Source organism: Panulirus ornatus, chromosome 3 (assembly GCF_036320965.1).
Source record: "Panulirus ornatus isolate Po-2019 chromosome 3, ASM3632096v1, whole genome shotgun sequence".
Lineage (NCBI taxonomy): Eukaryota > Metazoa > Arthropoda > Malacostraca > Decapoda > Palinuridae > Panulirus > Panulirus ornatus.
In genome coordinates this window covers 13,372,009-13,397,427 of record NC_092226.1, presented here as the reverse complement: position 1 = coordinate 13,397,427, position 25,419 = coordinate 13,372,009, and the positions used below count along the sequence as shown (strand labels likewise).

At 38.9% G+C, this 25,419-nt stretch overlaps 1 protein-coding gene across 9 annotated transcripts in view; it reads right to left on the bottom strand.

Moving 5' to 3' along the window:
* The window catches only part of LOC139760650 (zinc finger protein zfp-1-like), a 172,715-nt gene that overhangs the window by 135,718 nt on the left and 11,578 nt on the right, over nucleotides 1-25,419 (bottom strand). For 2 of the 9 annotated variants that reach the window (XM_071684125.1, XM_071684136.1), the window contains exon 2: nucleotides 19,282-19,418. The exons of 6 other annotated variants lie outside the window; for them this stretch is intronic. The gene's annotated coding sequence lies outside the window, so the exon portion shown is untranslated. Of the gene's footprint in view, nucleotides 1-19,281; nucleotides 19,438-25,419 lie in introns of all 9 variants that reach the window. One more of the 9 variants, XM_071684156.1, reaches the window with a different exon arrangement.

The following is a 25,419-nucleotide window of genomic DNA, read 5'->3' as shown; positions in this document are numbered from 1 at the left end:
GTGATTAGTTCCTTACCACATTAACATGGGCTGTGAAAGATCTCTGGACACTTTCTAAATCCACAATATCGTCCACCATGTAGGAGCAGTTAGAATGCAACAATATTCAATTCGTGAAGAAATAGTGCCCTAAATAATATCATCACTGGTTTTTCTTCCCTTGTCTTGAAGGTCCACAGGATCTAGCTTGCCATCCTTCTGCATGAGGCAATTGTTGTTGTTTTCACTGAATGTTAGTGTTAAATATTAATATTTCAAGGTCATTCACATTATTCAACCAGTTTATGATAGCGTCTGTGTCTGTCCGGTATTCTGTTTTAAATTTCTCCATTCTCGACCAAAATAGTGTTTAAATTTATATCCAATAAAGAGCATATTGCTCTTGCTTGCCCAGTTGAAGACTTTGTCATTTCTCTTTGTGGCCTTTTGGCATCCTCTATTGCTGTGATTTTCATACTTTTTCTTGTATCATCTGCATCAATATCAGAAATAAAATAAGGAAGAGGAGGGATGAAAAGGGATGAAAATACAGTTCCTTGGAGAACTGAGCTTTATACTATAGAAGCACTGTAGATGACACAGTTTACAACTATATGTAGTGATCTGTTATTCAAATAGTTGTATATTCATCTCCAAATTTTTCTGCTCATTCCCATATTTTGCATTCTATGAGCTATGACACCATGGTCACATTTGTCAAATGCTTTAGCAACATGTGTGTAATTCACATCAGCATCTTCTTTGTTTACCAGAGTTTCAACAGCCTTATAGGGGTCAAGTAACGCATAAGCCAGATCTTCCAGTCCTGCAAACATGTTGTCCTGGGTTATCCAGATTGTTCACATCTATAAATTCTGTCAACTTGCCTCCCAGGACTCTTTTAAAGATTTTAATGATGTGTGATACAAATACTATTGGTTGATAGTTTTTTTGGAACTGCTTTGCTTCCACATTAGTGGAGTGGAACAATGTAGGTCAGTTTCTGACACTTGGGAATGATGCTATAATATAGACTTTTTCTAAAGAGGATAATTCAGAGCACATGCTAGAGTTGTCTTGCATTTCTTTAAGAAGACTGGGTTCCACTAGTCCAGACCTGTGGCTGAATGCACAAGCATGTTCTTGATGGCCCTTTCAAAATCTTGTGTTAAAAAAGTGATATATACTATGCATACACTTGTGGACTACTGTTTAAGAAGTCTGATGGGCCATTTATTCTTAAAACAGTCTGACGGGCCATTTATTCTTACTTTTTTTTTTTGGCCAAAGGAAAGATGACAAAATATTAAGAAGTAATTTTCTTTTTTCTTTCGTACTATTCGCCATTTCCCGCATTAGCGAGGTAGCGTTATCAACAGAGGACTGGGCCTTAGAGGGAATATCCTCACCTGGCCCCCCTCTCTGTTCCTTCCTTTGGAAAAAAAAAAAAAAAAAAAAAAAAAAAAAAAAAAAAACGAGACGGGAGGATTTCCAGCCACCCGCTCCCTCCCCTTTTAGTTGCCTTCTACGACACGCAGGGAATACGTGGGAAGTATTCTTTCTCCCCTATCCCCAGGAAACCTTTGAAAATTTACAGAACAGAAAAGGTTTTTTGTGGACACTGTATGGTCTTGGGAATACTAAAATGGTGTTAACAGTGTTGTAGGGATGGATGATATATATGGAAAAACATGACTCATAGGAAGCATGGCTTTTGGTGGATTTATCTGCTGGGTTAAGAGTTTCATACAGAGTTAGGACAGTAGATGTTTAGTGCATGTCAGGTTATCTAAGTAAGTGTTTTGTATGTGGTATATATGTTGGTGTAAGGGGGATCTGCGAGTAGGTTAGTGAAGTGTGAGGCAGGAGTAACCTTTCATTTCTACTTGGGGGTTGCTGATTAGTTATAGAGTGGTTTGGGAAAGATGGGTCAAGCAGTGCTGCTGCATAGAAGTGAGTGCAATATTGGGATCTTTCTTTCATTGTGTAGGTGTTATCAAGCAGCCAGTGATTATCTTATGTCCTCAGGCAACTCACTTTAAACACATCCACCCTGTTCCACTCCTGTGCATTCGAGGCCCAAGACTCATCCATATAACACTGTCATGAATACTATATCTTCAAAAGTACCCCTTTTCACCTTAAAAAACAATGACTTATCCAGATAACTCCTCGATGCACCCAGTTCCTTTGCCTTCTTTACCACACTATAACACTTCAGCTACTATGGTTCCATCCACTAGCAAGCCCTCTCTCAGGTATCCATGGCACTCCATCTATTCCAAGTACTCTCTATTCAGATCTACTTTAAAACCACTGCTGCATCTCATCACTTTACTTCTGTCACAATCACTCAACTTTAACCTTTTACAGAATCTCCTAAACTCTGTCACAAAAGAGATGTGAAAAACATGCAAGTTTAATTTACAAGCAGACTTTGATGAGCTTCAAAGATGGTTCGATTTTGGTAAATGAGGTTCAAGCTGAGTCGATGTAAAGTAATATGAATGGGTTGGTTAAAAAAGGCACCAATATGATTATCATCTAACAAGAAATAAGCCATATGGATCTATGCATGAGAAAACCTTGGAAGTCGACACTGTCTCTAACCTGTCACCATAGTTCAACATTGGGGGAATTGTTAAAGAGATCAACTGTCTGCCAGGAAATATCATAATTGTATTCAAGTTCATGAATAAATAAGTATTCCGCAAGCTGTTCTCATCATACATATGGCCAAAACTAGAATATGCTACTTTGGTTTGGTCAATGCACCTAAGGAAGCACAAAGAATTAACTGTTTCTGCAGCTGTTCAATGCATGTTCCTTATTTCTCCCAGCAGTATTCTAGTTTCCTGGCTGCACTGTCATATATTTCTACCTCTGAATTTTCTTAGGTTCCATGATACTCTTGGAATTTCTTTTGCACCTTCACTTTGTTGCCATGCATATTTCTTTCTCGTCCTTCTAGGCCAAAAGGTTGCAGGTGTTTCAGCCTTTCATGGTAGTTCATATGTTCTAGCCCTTCAATTTTCTTTGTGTGGTTAATATGTTCTAGCACTTCAATTTTCCTTGTGTAGTTAATATGTTCTAGCCCTTCAATTTTCCTTGTGTATTTAATACGTTCTAGCCCTTCAATTTTCCTTGTATATTTAATACGTTCTAGCCTTTTAATTTTCCTTGTGAAGTGGCTATGAAACCTCTCCAATTTGTTTGTTTCTATTTGTTTTGTTGGTAACCACACAGCACAGAGCACAAGCACAGCAGTCATAAATTAAGCTTAATAGAAATGAAAAATTTTCTTTAATAGGTTTCTATCTCTCATAGTGAATGATATTGTTTAGTACTTCTCAATAAGTTTTCTGAATTCTAGTCTATTATTTATGCTGACACCCAAACCTTTCCTTCACTTCACTGATGATTTCTGATATCATAGATTACTGAAGCTAATACCATTTCATGTGGTAACCCAGATAGGACATCTTTCTCTTCAAATATGGTTATGCCTATCAACACTAAACTTTCTGTCAGTTAGGAACTTTTCAATCCATTTTCCTTATCCTTAATGTTTAGTTCAGCTACTTTCTCTTGCAAAATTCTGTTGTTTACTTTGTCAAACTTTTCTCCAAAGCCAAAAAAATAAAATGTTCATTCCTTTTCCTTGTATTAAACTTTTATACATGTAATTATAGAGAGCAAATTATTGGGTTTGTATATTTTTCCAGGTACAAATCCAAGCAGGCCTTCATTTGTGTAGTTGTATGTAGTTGTCCTTGATTAGGGGGAGATGGAAGAATGGAATGAAAGAGGCATTAAGTTACTGGGGTCTAAACATTTAGGAAGGTGAGAGGTATGCTTGGGACAGAATGAATTAGAGTCTTGTTTAAAAGGGATGATATGTTGTAAATGGACAAAACCATGGCTTACGAAGCAGTCTGGGTAAACCATGAAATGATGTGGGGGCTTGTCAGAGAGTGGATGTAAGCAACTAAGACTGCTGTTCATCAGTTCCTAACGTTACCTTGCTGTAGCAGGAAACAGTAATAAAGCATAAAGAAAAAATCATCATACAACACAAAGACTATTATGGGGTTACTGCAGCTTCAAGGCTGTACTCCAAGAAAGACCAGGAAAATAATGGACTTCTTTATTCTTTAGATCATGAAGTTCCTTAAAGAGACTGTACTCTTTTCCATTCCTTAACAATGAAACAGCATCACCAAAGGTGATTTCTCACTTGTACTGTAACCAAATGAAGGTGAAGTCAGACAACTCTACCTGTATGTGAATAACACCGTAACAAAAATGACAGCTATTTATCTACACCTTCACTGAGAAATTAGTAATGTTACACCATAAATAATTATGTTGTACTACAGGAACTTTACACAAATTAGTTTCTAATACATAATAACAACTGTAAATATAGAATGAACTTCAAGAAAGGAAGACTCCATTTGATATCAGCAAAGAAATCAATAGGTACATGCAGTAAGACAAAAGTCTTTATATCTAGGACCCAAAACTGTTTAATACATTAACTAAAGCCAGTAGAAACAATATGGGCTGCTTATCTAATTCTTTAAAAGGCTCTGGGCAAGTACATACAAAGTGTGCCACACCTGCAAGGTTGTGCTAGAAACATACATTGGTTACAGTCTCAAACAGCTTGAACAAAGAAGCAATACTGCAGTTCAATTGCAAATCATGCTGTAGGGATAGAAAAGTAAAAGTCTCCACTATCTATCAAACAAAGTCTGATATCAAGACCATAAACAATGTCATTTGAATCAAAAAGCTAACGTAACATACTCCAATTTCTTTTACGCATATCTTAGGCTAAACAATTCTTAGTTCCAAACATATGTGCTAAGTTGCAAAAAATTAAAAAAGTGACAAAATAACAAACCTCATCATACCTGAAGGCTTATCTCCTGTTTGGTAGTGTGCTTTTAGCCATACATTGCCTTTCTTAACTTGAACAATATTTGGAATGTTAACTATAATACTGTCATCTATAACATCACAAAATAGCCTAAGTATACTCCAATGTTGCTCCACTGACTAGTCCAGGGTTAATAAACTTTCATTAACACAAAATTCCAAACTTTTGCTGTTTTTCCTGAAATACTTGTTTTTCCAGGTCTCAAATATTTCATGAAATGCAATGCAATTTTACTCCCAAATTAAGGTATACAGTGAAGTGTTTCACTATCCTGTAACATATGTAAAAGAAAATGCTGAAGAAGGAACTCACAGAAAGATGTAAAAAAGTACTACAGTATATGTGAGGATTTTCACATTAATATCAAACCAAGCAGATAAATAACTTTTCCACAATTGAGAAAACTCTTAAATTTGTTCAGTTTTTCATTACTCATGAAATGATGAGGACACAAAATAATGATCACCCTACATCAATATACGTCAAAGCTCATAAAGGTTTAAGGAAACTATGGCAAGATGTACTAGTTAGCCTTGTGCATCTATTCAGAATCAGCTCCTTCAAAGGCTGTCCTCCAATTCCAAGTGTGCATTCATTTGCAACATATTCATGCCACTATGAGAGGATCGAGTCCATAATTACAGGATATATCTATAAACGAACATAAAAACAGTAATAGCTATAGCATCCATCACTCATTTTTCTGATGTCTTCAGTTTGGTGCAGTCTCTGCCAAAAACATCAACTTTATGAAATGAGTTATGAATATTTCACAATAACAATGATTCAATAAATGCATGACAAAACACTCAGATGACTATACATTATATGCACGATTAAATCAAGTAAATTACCTACATTAACATTACTACATATCTCAGAAGATATGTTCAAATCCACTGTAAATGCAGTAATCATTCCAATCAAACAACCCATCACAGAATTTCTTCATTTTTCTTTCTATTATTTCACCGTTTTTGGATTTTGTTTACAGCCAGATGGTACCGTTTTACCATTCCTGGAAATTTCATGTGTTCCTGGGAATGTGGGAACCCTGTAGGTCAGGCAATTCAACCCTTATTGCCTCTGGAAAGATATCTATACAAGCTGGGCAACACCTCTGAATGAAAACTTTTGCATTGAGTTGATATACTGATCAAAATAGCCAATAACATTCATAACCATTCCTTACTTCTGATTAAGCATATAGACAACACTTTTATTCAATCCTAGGACACAAGCAATCCACTCTGCCTCATCTCTCCATCTCAGACTAACCTTTGTTCCAATGAGACCCCCCCCCCCCCATCTTGACCTTGCACAGAGGTGACTGTGGTGGCATCTGGTGAGAGTTTCTACCCACAGTCAGTCATCGTCCAGCCATGTCAGTGAAAGCACATTTGTGTGACTTTTCCAGGAAGGAAGTTGAGCAGCTTATAGTTACATTTAGAGGATCAGGCAGATGATCCTGAATTCTCTGACATATGTGATCTGTCTTCAGATAGTGTGGAGAGTGACTTTATCAACACTGACACTTTCGACAATAAAAGCCAAACAAGACGTGGCAGGAAAAGCTTACAGCAAAAGTGTGATGCCAGTACCCAGCTGACCTTAACACTACATCTTCAGCTTTGCTGAAATGAAAAAGTTGTGAAGGAATGACAATGATCAAAACAAGAACAGATTTATTATGCAAAATAAAAAAAAATGTGTTTAATCAACATTTCAAAGCAGGTAAATAAACAATAAAACATAAGCAGTGGCAACCAACTTGGCACTTATGCCTTACTTTTGCACTTTTTAGCACAATGTGTGGAAACATCTACAAAAATTCTACATGATATTACAATGAAAGGTTTTCGTTTTCTTTCATACTTGCACAGCATTTCCCACATTAACAAGGTAACATATGGAACAGACAAAGACAGGCCTCATTAGCTCAAACCCAATCTTCACCTGTCATGTGAAATGCAATGAAACAACTCCCTATATCTACAATGAAGCCTCACATAGCTTTCCAAGATTTCCACTAGATGCTTCATGTACCCTGGTTCAGTCCACCAACAGCACATCATCCTTTGCATGTCAAATCATTTCCATGCACATCTTTCACCCTTCTGCATGTTCAGATCCCAACCACTCAAACTACTTTTCCCTCCATCCTTTTAACAAATAATCCTCTTTGTCAACTTCTCACTCATTTTCTCCATATGTCCACACCATTTAAACACACTTTCAGCTCTCAAAACCATATTCTTCTTACACCTACATTATTTACTCAAATCAACTCAAACCATTTAGTCCTAAAACAATCAAATTCCAACACATCCACCCTCCTCTGCACATCCTTACATGCAGCCATTAATTCACATCAACATATTGTCACTGGGATTACAATACCTTCAAAAATACCCATTTTTGTCAACAGATAATGAGCTCTCCATCTGTTCTTCAATGCTTCCAGAACCATGCCTTCTCACCCAACCTCAGACTCACTTCCACTTCCAAGGTCATTTGCTGCCATGTCAACTCCCTGGTCTCTAAACCACTCCACTACTTCCAAATATTCTCCATTCAAACTTACACCCAAGTAACCTGTCCCTTTGCCCAGCTAAACCAAATAACCTTAATATTGATGGAAAGTTTTGTGGGGCTTGGATATGAAAAGGGAGCTGTGGTTTCGGTGCATTACACATGAAAGCTAGAGACTGAGTATGAACATATGTGGCCATTTCATGTGTGGTGGGGCGGTGATGGGAATGGACGAGGGCAGCATGTGTGGGTGTGGGTGTGTGTATGTACATGTGTGGGCGTTTATATCTATGCATGTGTATGTGGGTGGGTTGGGCCATTCTTTCATCTGTTTCCTTGCGCTACCTCGCTAACATGGGAGACAGGAACAAAGTATAATGAAAATAAATAAAAATATAATTCACTCTGAGTTTCCTCCTTCCACAAAATCTTACAGACTCAAACAACAGGTTCTCACTTGAACCTGCCACCAGTGCTGTATCATCAGCAACCAACAGCTGACACTTCCTAGGCCTCCTCCCCCTCAACAGACTGCACACTTGCCCCTCTTTTCATGACCCTTCCATTTCCCTCTCTCACCACCTCATCCATAAACAAATTAACAGCCATGGTGACATCATACAACTTTGCTGGAGATCAATCTCCACGCCTTCACCTGGAATCACTCACTATCCTCAATTACTACTTGCACACACATCTTCCACTCTTCATAAAAACTTTTCACTGCTACTATTTGCTTTCCCCCTACAATATATATATATATATATATATATATATATATATATATATATATATATATATATATATATATATATTTCTATTTATTATACTTTGTCGCTGTCTCCCGCATTTGCAAGGTAGCGCAAGGAAACAGACGAAAGAAATGGCCCAACCCCCCCCCCCCATACACATGTATATACATACGTCCACACACGCAAATATACATACCTACACAGCTTTCCATGGTTTACCCCAGACGCTTCACATGCCTTGATTCAATCCACTGACAGCACGTCAACCCCGGTATACCACATCGCTCCAATTCACTCTATTCCTTGCCCTCCTTTCACCCTCCTGCATATTCAGGCCCCGATCACACAAAATCTTTTTCACTCCATCTTTCCACCTCCAATTTGGTCTCCCTCTTCTCCTTGCTCCCTCCACCTCCGACACATATATCCTCTTGGTCACTCTTTCCTCACTCATTCTCTCCATGTGCCCAAACCACTTCAAAACACCCTCTTCTGCTCTCTCAACCACGCTCTTTTTATTTCCACACATCTCTCTTACCCTTACGTTACTCACTCGATCAAACCACCTCACACCACACATTGTCCTCAAACATCTCATTTCCAGCACATCCATCCTCCTGCGCACAACTCTATCCATAGCCCACGCCTCGCAACCATACAACATTGTTGGAACCACTATTCCTTCAAACATACCCATTTTTGCTTTCCGAGATAATGTTCTCGACTTCCACACATACTTCAAGGCCCCCAGAATTTCTGCCCCCTCCCCCACCCTATGATCCACTTCCGCTTCCATGGTTCCATCCGCTGCCAGATCCACTCCCAGATATCTAAAACACTTCACTTCCTCCAGTTTTTCTCCATTCAAACTCACCTCCCAATTGACTTGACCCTCAACCCTACTGTACCTAATAACCTTGCTCTTATTCACATTTACTCTTAACTTTCTCAGTGAATGTAGGTTTGCGGCAGGGGTGTGTGATGTCTCCATGGTTGTTTAATTTGTTTATGGATGGGGTTGTTAGGGAGGTAAATGCAAGAGTTTTGGAAAGAGGGGCAAATATGAAGTCTGTTGTGGATGAGAGAGCTTGGGAAGTGAGTCAGTTGTTGTTCGCTGATGATACAGCGCTGGTGGCTGATTCATGTGAGAAATTCCAGAAGCTGGTGACTGAGTTTGGTAAAGTGTGTGAAAGAAGAAAGTTAAGAGTAAATGTGAATAAGAGCAAGGTTATTTGGTACAGTAGGGTTGAGGGTCAAGTCAATTGGGAGGTAAGTTTGAATGGAGAAAAACTGGAGGAAGTAAAGTGTTTTAGATATCTGGGAGTGGATCTGGCAGCGGATGGAACCATAAAAGCGGAAGTGGATCATAGGGTGGGGGAGGGGGCGAAAATTCTGGGAGCCTTGAAGAATGTGTGGAAGTCGAGAACATTATCTCGGAAAGCAAAAATGGGTATGTTTGAAGGAATAGTGGTTCCAACAATGTTGTATGGTTGCGAGGCATGGGCTATGGATAGAGTTGTGCGCAGGAGGATGGATGTGCTGGAAATGAGATGTCTGAGGACAATGTGTGGTGTGAGGTGGTTTGATCGAGTAAGTAACGTAAGGGTAAGAGAGATGTGTGGAAATAAAAAGAGCGTGGTTGAGGGAGCAGGAGGGTGTTTTGAAATGTTTTGGGCACATGGAGAGAATGAGTGAGGAAAGATTGACCAAGAGGATATATGTGTCAGAGGTGGAGGGAACGAGGAGAAGTGGGAGACCAAATTGGAGGTGGAAAGATGGAGTGAAAAAGATTTTGTGTGATCGGGGCCTGAACATGCAGGAGGGTGAAAGGAGGGCAAGGAATAGAGTGAATTGGATCGATGTGGTATACCGGGGTTGACGTGCTGTCAGTGGATTGAATCAGGGCATGTGAAGCGTCTGGGGTAAACCATGGAAAGCTGTGTAGGTATGTATATTTGCGTGTGTGGACATATGTATATACATGTGTATGGGGGTGGGTTGGGCCATTTCTTTCGTCTGTTTCCTTGCACTACCTTGCAAACGCGGGAGACAGCGACAAAGCAAATATATATATATATATATATATATATATATATATATATATATATATATATATATATATATATATATATATATATATATTCATAAGACCTTCCACAGGGCATCTCTATCAACCACATCTAATGCTTGTTCCAGATCAATATATGCCACATACAAATCCTTCTATTTCTCTTCGTATTTCTTACATTCTTGCTGAAGCAAACACTTGATCCATACATCTTTTATCACTCCTGAAACCACATGTTATGTCCTCCATAATTTGATACTCTATACATGCCTTAATCCTTTGAATCACCACTCTCTCATATTAATAGAAGGTACACTCCGCTAACTTTCACCTTTGTAGTTCGAACACTCATCTTTGTCATTCTTGCCTTTATACAATGGCACTAAACATGTATTTCACCAATCCTCAGGAACCTCAACAGGTTCTATACATCCACACAGGGAAAGTAATGAATAAAAAAAATTCATTAAATAAATTTTTATTTGCTATACATCTTTGAAATTGTAAAGTTAATAACATTTTTAAGCAATTTGAAAAATATGAATTTTGAGGGTTGTAAAGGAAAACTCAGTGGGATGTTTAGGGTTTAAGGAAGTAGTTCACAAGCAGACATACCCTTTCAAGCCTAATTTATCAGGTTCAATTTGGAAGGGTGAATTTAGTTTTCTCCATTCCAGCTGTTTATCTACTATTTCTAATCTATACAGAGAAGGCAATGAAAAGTTTAACGCCATTGATGTTTACTAAATTTTCTCAGTGCAATTATCTCTTCTTAGCCTTTAGTGCCTCACCATTAACAGGCTGCAGGCAGAGGGCAACCCTAGTGCAGCATTTTCAGAGGTTGATGCTCCTAATGACTACTTCCACCTAATGTTCCAACCTACTACTTCTACTTAATGCTCCTACCTATGAAGAAGCACTGGATTTCACCAGTTATGGAAACTTTCACCATGACCATCCCTTTCAGGAAGCTCCCAAAGGGAATGGACATCAGAGACACAGATACATAAAGAAATAGCAATTTATCTTGGCCTTTCACAGATTTTACTTTTATGTCTGCAACACAGTGGAAAACCCTCCTGAGTACCAAAACATAGGAGGCCTTTGTAAATGACATGACCACTCTGATCCTCCACCAAACATGCAAAAGACACATACCAGCATGAGGAAAGCACAAAAGTTCAATGTTAAAACAAGAAAGATGAGCACTTTACAAGAGGTGAAAAAGAATGTCTGATCTTCCAAAACCACAGTTTACCCAGCACAGGAAAAGAAAACTATCAAGTGAATTAATGGACAAAGACCATAAACTAAAAATTTTCTTATGAAACAAAGAAAGCCACAAATGAAATACTTCTATGCATATGGAAAATGCAAATCCAGAACCATCGAGGATGCAAGGCATGTGTACGTGTAGGAAGAGAGGAAAGTGATTGGTTCTCAGTGAATGTAGGTTTGCGGCAGGGGTGTGTGATGTCTCCATGGTTGTTTAATTTGTTTATGGATGGGGTTGTTAGGGAGGTGAATGCAAGAGTTTTGGAAAGAGGGGCAAGTATGAAGTCTGTTGGGGATGAGAGAGCTTGGGAAGTGAGTCAGTTGTTGTTCGCTGATGATACAGCGCTGGTGGCTGATTCATGTGAGAAACTGCAGAAGCTGGTGACTGAGTTTGGTAAAGTGTGTGAAAGAAGAAAGTTAAGAGTAAATGTGAATAAGAGCAAGGTTATTAGGTACAGTAGGGTTGAGGGTCAAGTCAATTGGGAGGTGAGTTTGAATGGAGAAAAACTGGAGGAAGTGAAGTGTTTTAGATATCTGGGAGTGGATCTGGCAGCGGATGGAACCATGGAAGCGGAAGTGGATCATAGGATGGGGGAGGGGGTGAAAATTCTGGGAGCCTTGAAGAACGTGTGGAAGTCGAGAACATTATCTTGGAAAGCAAAAATGGGTATGTTTGAAGGAATAGTGGTTCCAACAATGTTGTATGGTTGCGAGGCATGGGCTATGGATAGAGTTGTGCGCAGGAGGATGGATGTGCTGGAAATGAGATGTTTGAGGACAAGGTGTGGTGTGAGGTGGTTTGATCGAGTAAGTAACGTAAGGGTAAGAGAGATGTGTGGAAATAAATAGAGCGTGGTTGAGAGAGCAGAAGAGGGTGTTTTGAAATGGTTTGGGCACATGGAGAGAATGAGTGAGGAAAGATTGACCAAGAGGATATATGTGTCGGAGGTGGAGGGAACGAGGAGAAGAGGGAGACCAAATTGGAGGTGGAAAGATGGAGTGAAAAAGATTTTGTGTGATCGGGGCCTGAACATGCAGGAGGGTGAAAGGAGGGCAAGGAATAGAGTGAATTGGAGCGATGTGGCATACCGGGGTTGACGTGCTGTCAGTGGATTGAATCAAGGCATGTGAAGCGTCTGGGGTAAACCATGGAAAGCTGTGTAGGTATGTATATTTGCGTGTGTGGACGTATGTATATACATGTGTATGGGGGTGGGTTGGGCCATTTCTTTCGTCTGTTTCCTTGCGCTACCTCGCAAACGCGGGAGACAGCAAAAAAAAAAAAGAACCATAGACTCCACTGGCCCACCCAAAAAGAAATAAAACAAAGAAACAAGAAGGTAACTTTACATATGACTGCCAGGAGATGAGAAATTCTAAAAAGGCAATATGAATCAATATTTAGGAAGCCAAAAACAACATTTAAAGAAAAGGACCCAACAGACTTTTTACAAAACAGTGACCCCCCTAAATGTACACATAGAAGATATCACCTTCTCAACACAAGATTTTGAGTAGGATATTGAGAGCATGCTCATGCACTCATCTCCAAGTCCAGTCTCGTGGATCTCAGTCTTCATAAAAAAAATGCATGACACCTCTAGCTTTTGGCATCATTCCCAAGAGTCTAAAAATGATCCACACCACTCCATTCCACAAATGTGGAAAGAGCAATCCCAAAAACTGTCGACCGATATCATTAATATCACATATCATTAAAATCTTTAAGAGTCCTTAAAGGGAAGTTGACTGCAGTTATGGAAGTGAACAAGCTTTATAACCAGGACAACATGGTTTCAGAGCAAGCAGATCTTTCCACTTTCAGTTCCTTGAATACTATGATAGACTGACAAAGATTCGGAAAAAAATGCTGATGTGATTTACACATAATCTTCAAAAGCATTTTACAAATGTGACCATGGTGTCTAAAGCACATACAATGCAAAAGATAGAATTAAACAGAAAAACTGGGAGATGTATATACAACTTTTTAACTAATAAATCACAATATGCAGTTGTAAACCAAGCCATATACAGTGTCTCCATAGTAAAATACTCATTCCATATCATCCTTTGCAGATGACTCAAGAATAAGACTGAAAATCACATCAACAGATGAAGCTGAATGCTAGAAAGTGACATAATTGACATCTTTCCCTAGGTAACCATGAACTTGTTCTTCAATGGAGATACATTTCAACTCCTCCAACGTGAGGAAAATGTAGAAATCAAAAACAACACAAAACACCACAGAGACACAGATGTTATAATAAATGAATACATTGAAAGACCTTGGAGGAAGAATGTCTTTCGACCTAACCTTCAGTGAACATGATAACACTACAGTTGCCACATGCAGAAGGATGGTCAGCTGGATCCTGCAAGACAAGGGAAGATAAGCCAATAATGATATCAATCAAGGCACTAATTCTTTCACACACTGAATTGAATATTGTAGTGTTCTAACATCATAAAATGCAGGCAAAACTGTGGGTTAAGAAAGTGTCCAAAGAGCTTTCACAGCCCATATATATGTGGTAAAGGAACTAAATTACTGGGAATGACTGAAATCACTGAGGCTATGCTCCCTGGATGGTATGGTTCCCAACTCACATTTGGAAATAAAATCCTACTGGTATAACAGGCATGGAAGATTTTTTGTTAAATACCTCTGAAATCCAAAGGTGTAAAATACATAAATAGAGAGAGCATCTCAAATATCTGGGGCCCAATACTCTTCAACACCTTGCCATCTACCTGCAGAAATACCATGGGATGCATGGTAGAGAAGTTCAAGAGTACACTGGACAAGAACCTACAAAGTGTATCAGACTAGCCGGCTGTGAGGGGTTACATGGCCTCCAAAACTCCATGAAGTAGCCACAAGGGAAGGATCATTTGTGGAAACTGGGAACCAAGCCTCACAAGGTTCTGTGTGAACTTGTGATTATGACACATCTTTCCTGTCCTAAATCTACAGAATACTGTCTGAGTACTTTTAGTCACTCTCAATACAGCAAAACCTGTTGCCCATAATGCAAGACAAAGAAATGTTCATCATATATATTTTTCAATTTCCGTTGGCAACCTTGATTACCTGGAAAAATAATGAAACAAAAAATACATGAAAATATTTCAAATCGCATGCACTCCATCCAGCAGCAACTAGCTTACTCACCATCTAGTGTTCTGTGGTGCTGGTGATTGTTTACTATCTCCCAGATGCTTTCTAGCATGGTGTTGTGTGCTGGTCCACCACATCAGTGTATTTTGTGCACTGCGAATTACTATCATGGACAACAACCCTTTCCAAGCACTGTCGGAAATTGCGTGACCACCTCAAAGCTGTCTATGTCTTGCAAGGAGTGAAAGATGAACATCTAACCCTCAAAAAGAATATGGAGTTGTCCCTAGGACTGGCAAAGGGTTAGTCCAAGGCAGCTCTTATGAAGGACAAACAAATGGCATGATGACTATTCATGACACCACCAAGCACCAGAAAAAGAAAGAGACATTTAGCAGTGCTTATTTGCTGACATTTATTAACATTTCCTCTACTTGAAGTAATTACATGTAAGTAAAAATATGTTAAAATACCCCGCCCTCGCTTTATGCGGAATCATCATATGCAATTTCACTATCATGCAAGGAATCTACAATACCAGACCAGTCCCTATTCTTATGTAGCTAAAATTTGCTATGTAAACAAGTACAGTAGAAAGGGCACCAAAACTTAGTTTGGGTTGGCAGGTGGAGTAAGTGTAGGTCCTGAGTGGAGCATGCCACGTTCCTGTCAGCAAGTCAATCTCACAGTTACCACTGTTGTGTGTGGACCTGTGCAATTTGGGTATACCTGCTCATGTGATTTTCCTGCAACCTGCTATGTTTGTATTTGTTTATATGGAATCCAAATGTCCACCTACATATCCTACCTAAAGCCAGAGGTTAAACGAAAGAGAGCCTCTCTGGCCTTTGAAATCAAGCTGGAAATCTTAAGACGTGCTGACGCTGGTGAAAAGGGATGGTGGGTGGAGTAAGCATGGGCCTGGGTGGAGCACACCAAATTCCAGCTAGTGGATCAGTCTCACAGTTACCACCATGCGCAGATCTATGCTACTTTGTGCAATTTGGGTATACCAGGTTATGGGATTTTCCTGAAACCTACTGTGTTTGTATATGTTAATATGGCTTCCATATATCCAGCAACATCTCCTAGCCCAGAACCAACAGATAAATGGAAGAGAACCTCGATGACCTTCAAAATAAAGCTATAAGTCTTACAACATGCTGACACTGGTAAGGCAGTGTGAGCACTTGGGTGTGCCTACAACCTGGTTGAATCTACAATCCACAACATAAAAGAGAATGCAGAGAAAATTTCAAGTGCTATGGTTCACCTTATTCCATTGTCTGCCTAACCTAACCTAACTACAAGGGTTAGAAATCCACTTATGGAGAATATGTGGAAAATGCTTTCATATACAAAGAGCATCGAGATGAAAAAAAGCAGCCTTAGTAACCTTCATCTTAGTCCTAAAGCTCTGAAGATTTATAAGTATTTCTGAAAAGAAGACAATGTAGTTGAGCCAGAGCCATTTCAAGTGAGTAATGGATGGCTAGATAAGTTATTCAACGTCATAGGCTACATAAAATGAAAGTAAAGGGAGAATCCGCTTTGGCTGACCAAAAGGTTTCTGCACCCACCCCATATTCCTCTGTATGTTTATTGTCTCGCTATATGCGATTTCTCTTTGTGCAGAGTTTTCACAGAACTCAACCCCTGAATAAAGCAAGGAATTACAATTTCTGAATTATCTAATATATATAAAAAAAAAATTGAATCAAATTCTTACCAGAAATGACTGATTCTCTTGAGTAGTTCTGATTTTTTGATGAACCAATGCTTTAATATTCTTTTCACAGTTTCTTATTCAGCAATATCACCAGCCTTCAGAGGCAATGTTCACATTCAACAATATTCTACGCTGGAGTGTACATGAGTGCTCTGAAAAGACTCGTCACTGATTTCTGTCCATTTCACATACACCAGCCTGCCATCTTTACTCCTCCCATGATTCAGCACCAATAACACTCCAGTTAAAATGCTTATCACCAACACAGTTTCTACAAAATATGAATTTTTTGAAGATTTCATTTGTCAATTTCTACAAAACCTGAATGAACTCAAACTAAGAAATATAAAACATAAGGATGACAGGAGAAACAACTAAGATACCAGGTGGCTAAAAAAGATGTAAACACCACACTACTATCTAACAAGATGGAAGAGGAGACCAAATGTATTACAGGTAAATCTATATTACGGTGACTCTGGTACTCGTCTACCACAATTATCAGAATGAGACAGAAAAGTCACAAGCCTAGCAGCAAATCTCCCTCTACCCAACTGTGAATTACGAAATATTAATATTTTCCAAAATTTGGTGGCTAAACAATGATAAAACACTTACTCATAACTGTAGCCTAATAACAAAGGAAGTATCTGTGACCATAATGAAAACTTCAACATGACATAAGCAGATGTAATAGATTTTGGACATCGCAACATACTAATTTGCACTGAACAACAATTATTAGGTCATTCACATATAAATAGTGAGAGTACTCTTAAAAAACCAAAAGCATAAATTTAAATGCCATTCTCCCTCATAGAATTCAGAAAGGAACAAAAGTACAATTAGTAGCAATGAACCTTTGAAAACTCAGGAATCAATATTATACAAAAAAATTTCCAAGATACTTTAACCTGAAGGATCTACATGAAAATGTAGAAAAAATAATGAAATAGCACAGATAAACCATACACAAATGCACACAAGCTCTACTAGGTTGTCACCATTCTCCACTCTGTCAAGTGACCACATCTTTGCATTCAGTTATAACCTGTCCTAATTGACTCCATTGGCAAGTACAAAGCAGCACGATCAAATCTTGAAAAACGTCATTGCTCATTCTGTTTTGCACTTTAGAAACATAGCGTATGAATCAACACAATGGTCTGTTTAACATCTTGGGTAGGTACATAAATTTCCTGGTGCCCCTGAAAAATAAGAGTACGACAGAAGAAAAACAATTTCTTTCCTCTAAAATGAAAAAAAATTTAAAAATAAAAACAATACAAAAAGAGTGTAACTGGCCTCAGCTCTCCCCTGGAGAATTTAAATCTAATGAGAGCATTTTCTGAGGTAGCACTAAGTGCTACTCAGCCGAGCACTGATATGTTTCAACAGTTAACAACTTGTTTGCACAGTGCTTTGATCCACTTGGTTCTTTTAATCACCAAATAGATTATCAACTTAAATGCCTGATTTATCATCACTTTGGAGCAATTACTGCTCAGTTTTACCAACATCTAACAATGAACCCTATCATCCTTTCCACAACATGGCTGAAGTGTAATGAGTAACTGAAAAACTCATGTGAAGTTGTTGAATAAGGACACCTCACACACCTTTTGTCACCACCACAGATCAGCTAAAATTCAATGACTGGAAAGCATGGATCATCGATGTACTTGAGATCCCCTTCACTAAAGTAAAAGTAGATTTGCAAGAGGTCTGGTTAAAAGGTGAAAGACTGTAATGAGACAGGCAACTAACTGAAAATGAATAAAATATTCACCAAAGGAGCATAAAAAGAAGTGACACTTTAAATTGTCCTTTTAAAAGTGTCCTCAAAGAAACAAGATGACACTATTTTCTGAAGCTGGTGAGAAAACAGGAAGGGTTCAGTATGTAATACTACAATATTCAGTGCAACATAGTAACAATATGAAAATAAAAACAAGAGTACCGAAACATCACACAACATTAACTGCCACAAAGAAAACCTTTGTATAATTAGTTTCTGAACAAGCCATACTGTTTAGTATACTATAAACAGCAAACCATCAACAACTGCTGGAAAACAATTTCCAATATGAGAACCCTAAACTACTGTCTGGAAAAAAGACAACATGCATTTCAGGTGACCATCATAAAAGCAAACCCCTTAGACAAAACAAAAGTTACAAACTTCAAATGAGACAATAATTTCCTAACATAAATGAATAAAATATAGAGTGAACCACCTGAAAAGCCATCAACTGTATCAATGGGGAGAAAGAAGACCTCAAAATAAATTTTGAAAGATGATCATAATCAAAAAGTCACCATACACTTAATCAGTAAGAAAGAGCAGAAAGAGCCATCAGAAATAAAGAAAAATGCAAGACCAGTTAAAAAGAAAGTATCTATGAAGTTGTGTGCATGATGATAGGCTTAACACTCAGGTAGGTGGAACTTTATCAGATCTTGTGATAATAGTATGTATGTTTGCCTTTCATTCTAGATTAGTCTACAACAATAAATGTGACAAACGAGCAAAAGTAAAAATTCACAGGTTAAAGAAAAAAAAAGTGTTCAACATTATAACATCCAAGAGATAAGATACTGATGAAATAGCACAAAGTGGGGTTAATGTAAAGCAAAATCACTTGAACTTGAAAACTGCACTAACAGAACCTGCAACAGATGTGACAAGTTAGGGGTGTGTTTCAGAGAAAAGAAAAAGAAATAAGGAAGTGGGTTTATGTGAAAAGATTTCAAAGAAATGGGAACTTCCAGAAAACAGTAATAAGGTGAGTGTGCGGTGTAGAATACTGTTTTTGAAAAAAGAAAAAAGTTAGCTTATATGAATCAAAGGAAAAGAAAATAAAGATCTTACCTTACCTTACATTATGTCTTATGATGGTTCTGAAGGTTCTTGTAACCCCCACACATCAGTGTCCAACCAAGCTGCTCTGTTGCCCTCTGATGAGCCAGGCTGTTTGAGGCTGCATTCCATAGGCCTACATCCTCTCCACAACCTGGCTGATCAGGTACACTCTGTAGATATTTGTTCAAGGAATTCTTCAAGTTCTCTACAACGTGATACATAATGTTTCTAATACCTGAAAGCAATGACCTAAACAGTTTTGGACCACAGATATCTACACCATTTCATCTTATTGCATTTCATACACCATTGGATTTCAGTGGTATTTCATTGGGCTTTTCATCCATGTCAAGCCAAAATGGAAGTACTCTTATGGGTAGATTGGGAACTTCGCCTCCCAGGATTTTGCATATGTGAACAACGATTTCTCATCATTGGTACAGCATCACTGCTTTAAGGCATTCCAAATAGCTTTGATTTTTGTGTCAATGTGGTCTATCAACACCCTTGCACACCACGACGTGATTGTCACGTCAATGTCCAGTCTTGTCCGAATGGCACCAGACATGACAGTTGCATCACTCAGACGAAAAGATTCACCAAAAAATAATTAATTCCAATTGACATGAGATCTTGGAGGATGATTCCTTGTAACCTGCTTTCTCATGGTAACATAACTTTACTAACATATATAGTGACATTACAGAGTACACAACATAACTGCATCAAATACCTCCAAACAGCCACAACAAAAGATGCAATGCGCTACTTCAGTGCAGATATAATTGTCTGTAAAACTGTTTGTAAAATGTTTAGAAATGTCAACAAAGTGTTTATTGGTGTACTTTACAATACTCCACTAGTTCAAACTCGCAACCATCATTTGTGTGTGAACCACTGTTGTGTCTCAAAATAAATCCCCTCTACACATATGATTACAATCTGATACTCCTGAGACTGATGTGAAGTGATGTTGTGCTGTTAAAGAAATGTGTATTATATTTCAAGACACTGATGCATTTGTAACAAAACACATCACAACACAGTGCTCCATGTGAGCATGTGGCCAGCGTCTGGTCGTTGCATTCTGTGATCACAAACATGAAATCAACAGCATACTTTGAATACAAATCCAAGGGTGATATTAATGACCCTCAATCTGGTGGCAATGACTACATACATGAACAAGTCCATTATGCACACTTCTGTTGGGTCTAATCTGTCAAGAGGCACAGGGGATATTGTAGGGCAGACAACCAGCACCCTGCAACATGACTTTTACCCAGCTGCCTCATCTCCCCAACCAGGTCCAAGTGGTGCACAGCCATTGCAAATTGTGCAACCATCTATAGTTCCCCATAACATTACTGCTGCCCAACCTACTGCATCCCATGCAACTCCCGCAAGCATATACCATCACATGAAAAGGTAAGATTGTTATTGAATGTGTGGAAGGCGAGAACATTATCTCAGAAAGCAAAAATGGGTATGTTTGAAGGAATAGTGGATCCAACAATGATATATGGTTGCGAGGCGTGGGCTATACATAGAGTTGTGCAGAGGAGGGTGGATGTGTTGGAAATGAGATGCTTGAAGACAATATGTGGTGTGGGGTGGTTTGATTGACTACGTAACGAAAGGGTAAGAGAGATGTGCGGTAATAAAATGAGTGTGGGTGAGAGAGCAGAAGAGGGTGTTTTGAAATGGTTTGGGCACATGGAGGGAATGAGTGAGGAAAGATTGACAAAGAGGATATATGTGTCAGAGGTGGAGGGACAGAGGAGAAGCAGGAGACCAAATTGGAGATGGAAAGATGGAGTGAAAAGATTTTGAGTGATCAGCGCTTGAACATGCAGGAGGGTGAAAGACGTGCAAGGAATAGAGTAAATTGGAACAATGTGGTATACCGGGGTCGACGTGCTGTTAATAGATTGAACCAGGGCATGTGAAGTGTCTGGGGTAAACCATGGAAAGTTTTGTGGGGCCTGGATGAGGACAGGGATCTGTGGTTTCAGTGCATTATAAACAATAGCTAGAGACTGAGTGTGAACAAATGTGGCCTTTGTTGTCTGTTCCTGGGGCTGCCTCGGTGGATTGGGTGTGTGTGTGTGTGTGTGTGTGTGTGTGTGTGTGTGTGTGTGTGTGTGCTATTTCATGAGTGGTGGGGTGGTGATGGGAATGAATAAAGGCAGCAATTATGGATATGTACGTTATTATATGTATATGTCTGTGTATGTATATGTATGTATACATTGAAATGTATATGTATGTACATATGTGTGTATGAGTGTTTATGCATATACATGTGTATGTGGGTGGGTAGAGCCATTGCTGGACTTTCCTTGCACTACTTCCTACTTCAATGCCAGGGAGACGGCAATTAGGTATAAATGAATATAAATATTTATTTGTTTATCATACTTTGTCGCTGTCTCCCACATTAGTGAGGTAGCACAAGGAAATAGATGGAAGAACGGCCCAACCCATCCACATACACATGTATATACATACATGCCCACACAAACACACATATACATGCCTATACATTTCAACATATACATACATACATATGCATACACAGACATATACATATATACACATGTACATATTCATACTTGCCTTTATTCCCGCAACCACCCCGCCACACATGAAATAGCATCCCCTTTCCCCCGCGAGGTAGCGTTAGGAAAAGACAAAAGACCATATTTGTTCACACTCAGTCTCTAGCTGTCATGTGTAATGCATCGAAGCCACAGCTCCCTTTCCACATCCAGGCCCCACAAAACTTTCCATGGTTTACCCCAGATGCTTCACATGCCCTGGTTCAATCCATTGACAGCATGTCGACCCCGGTATACCACATCGTTCCAATTCACTTTATTTCTTGCATGCCTTTAACCCTCCTATATGTTCAGGCCCCAATCGCTCAGAATCTTTTTCACTCCATCCTTCCACCTCCAATTTGGTCTCCCACTTCTCGTTCCCTCCACCTCTGACATATACATCCTCTTTGTCAATCTTTCCTCACTCATTCTCTCCATGTGACCAAATATTTCAACAAACTCTCTTCTGCTCTCTCAACCACACTCTTTTTATTACCAAACATTTCTCTTACCCTTTCATTACTTAATCAAACCACCTCACAAAACATATTGTCCTCAAACATTTCATTTCCAACACATCCACCCTCCTCCGCACAACCCTATCTATAGCCCACGCCTCACAACCATACAACATTGTTGGAACCACTGTTCCTTCAAACATACCCATTTTTGCTCTCCAAGATAATGTTCTCGCCTTCCACATATTCTTCAACACTCCCAGAACCTTCGCCCCCTCCCCCACCCTATGACTCACTTCCGCTTCCATGGTTCCATCCGCTGCCAAATCCACTCCCAGACATCTAAAACACTTCACTTCCTCCAGTTTTTTCCATTCAAACTTACCTCCCAATTGACTTTTCCCTCAACCCTACTGAACCTAATACCCTTGCTCTTATTCACATTTGCTCTCAGCTTTCTTCTTTCACATACTTTACCAAACTCGGTCACCAGCTTCTGCAATTTCTCACACAAATCAGCCACCAACACTGTATCATCAGCAAACAACAACTGACTCTCTTCTCAAGCACTCTCATCAACAACAGACTGCATACTTGCCCTCTCTCCAAAACTCTTGCATTCACCTCCCTAACAACCTCATCCATAAACAAATTAAACAACCATGGAGACATCATGCACCCCTGCCGCAAACTGACATTCACTGGGAACCAATCACTTCTCTCTCTTCCTACTCGTACACATGCCTTACATCCTCAATAAAAACTTTTCACTGCTTCTAGCAACTTACCTCCCACACCATACACTCTTACTACCTTCCACAGGGCATCTCTATCAACTCTATCATATGCCTTCTCCAGATCCATAAATGCCACATACAAATCCCTTTGGAAACTCCCTCAAGGGGGTTCCCACAGCTGGTCTCCATAAATGGTGAAATTCAATGCAGCTGCATAGCCCTAAATTTAGTGCCTCATCCTTAGCAAGCCACAAATAGAGGGCACTTCTAGTGCACTGTTTTCAGCAGCTCCTACCTAATATTCCTGCTGAGAATTTCAACATAATGTGTCCACATCATATTCAAACTACTATTACTACTACTACTACCTAATGCTCTTACCTAATGTTCCTACCTACTTCTACTTAACATTTCTTCCAATGCTCTCTAATGTCCCTGCTACTACTACTATCTATTGCTCCTGAAATTTTGCCAAAAGGCAGGGCTAGCACATAGCGCCCACCACAGGAAAATCTAGTTTTGAAAAATTATTGTGTAAGTTAAATATTGTCAAGTGTTATGGATAACAAGAAGGGATTGTACGTTTAAGTATTGAAAGCCAGCTGTCCACGTGTAGGTGGGGCATAAAGAAATGACAGCTACCTGGGTCAACGGAGAGCACCTTAACAACCACTGAAGTGCTGGCTCACTACACAGCCGTCACTATTCCTCACGATACCAAAGTGGGTAGTACTGTTATTATACCTTCCTGGTCAGTGGCTGCCTATGGACTACTACCTACTACAGTAGATATAACTGGTATACAACTAAAAAGATTTATCGTTATATACCTCTAGAATGTAGTATATCAGTACTCTATGTGGGTATGTGCAGGGATTTTTCTTTCTACATAAAACTGCTAACAAACCATAAATGCTAAAAAAATTCTAAAACCACTATAACATACCTAGACACTTATACTAAACATTAAGAAATAAAAAATCAAAAAATAAAATATAATGGCAAAAAAAAATAAAACGAAGAATTTTGGAAAAATTTCTAGATATTCATCGTCTTTCAACATCTCAGCCTTTGTATTACTCATCCAATTTCCAATTTCACTGAAGTTCAAAATGTCAGTTTTTTGTTATATATCATTAATTGCACTTACTCATTTTTTTGGCAAAAACATCGGTTGATTGAATTAAAAAACTATAATGCAGGACTTCACATAAAAAATATTTCCCCTTTTTGTTCTTTTTTCTGGTTTATGTAAAAGTTTCATACAAAAATTGAGTTAGTTAACAAAAATCTAACGAAAGAAGTAGTAGTACAGCACAGTGCCTATATGCCAGAAAGTCAAAGCCAACCCAATGCACTGTCATAATGTTATTACGAAGTTTGTGCATGAGGATGTTTGATCTTTTTCTTATCAAATAACTTCCTCTGCTTTCAAAGATGTTAACAAACATTACTATAGTACTTTATTTTTTCCTGATGCTACCTCGCTGAAGCAGGGGGAAGCGATGCTGTTTCCTGTGGGGTGGGATGATGCCAGGAATGGATGAGGGCAAGCAAGTATAAATATGTACAAGGGTATATATGTATATGTCTATGTATATGTATGTTTCCTTCACTTCTGACACATATATCCTCTTTGTTAACCTCTCCTCACTCATTCACTCCATATATCTGAGCCATTTCAACACATCCTCTTCTTCTATCTCAACAACACTTTATTACCACACATCTCTCTTACCCTTTATTTCCAATAAATCCACACTCCTCTGAAAGCACACACACACACACGACAGCTAGAGACTGAGTGAGCGAATGTGACCTTTTTGTCTTTTCCCGGCGCTACCTCACACGCATGGGCATGTTTGTGTGCCCCCCGCGTGGTGGGGGTGGCGACAGGAATGGACAAAGGCAGCAAGTATGAATATGTACATGTGTATATATTGGAAAGAATCACAATTTAGCACATGATTAAGTATATTCCTACGAGTCCATGGGAAAATGAAACACAATAAGGGCCCAAGTGCACTTTCGTGTAACAATCACATCATCAGGGGAAATAAAAGACAGAAATATCGCATCATCAGGGGAGATAAAGAAATATAAGTCAGTTGATATAAAATGAAGAGATGTAGCTAGGATGTCATTTGTTTATTCATTTATTTATTTCAATTATATTTAGTCGCTGTCTCTTGCGTTAGGAAGGTAACGCAAGGAAACAGACAAAAGAATGGCCCAGCCCACCCACATACACTTGCGTATACATAAATGCCCACACACGCACATATACATACCTATACATTTCAACGTATACATACATATACACAGACATATACATATATACACATGTACATATT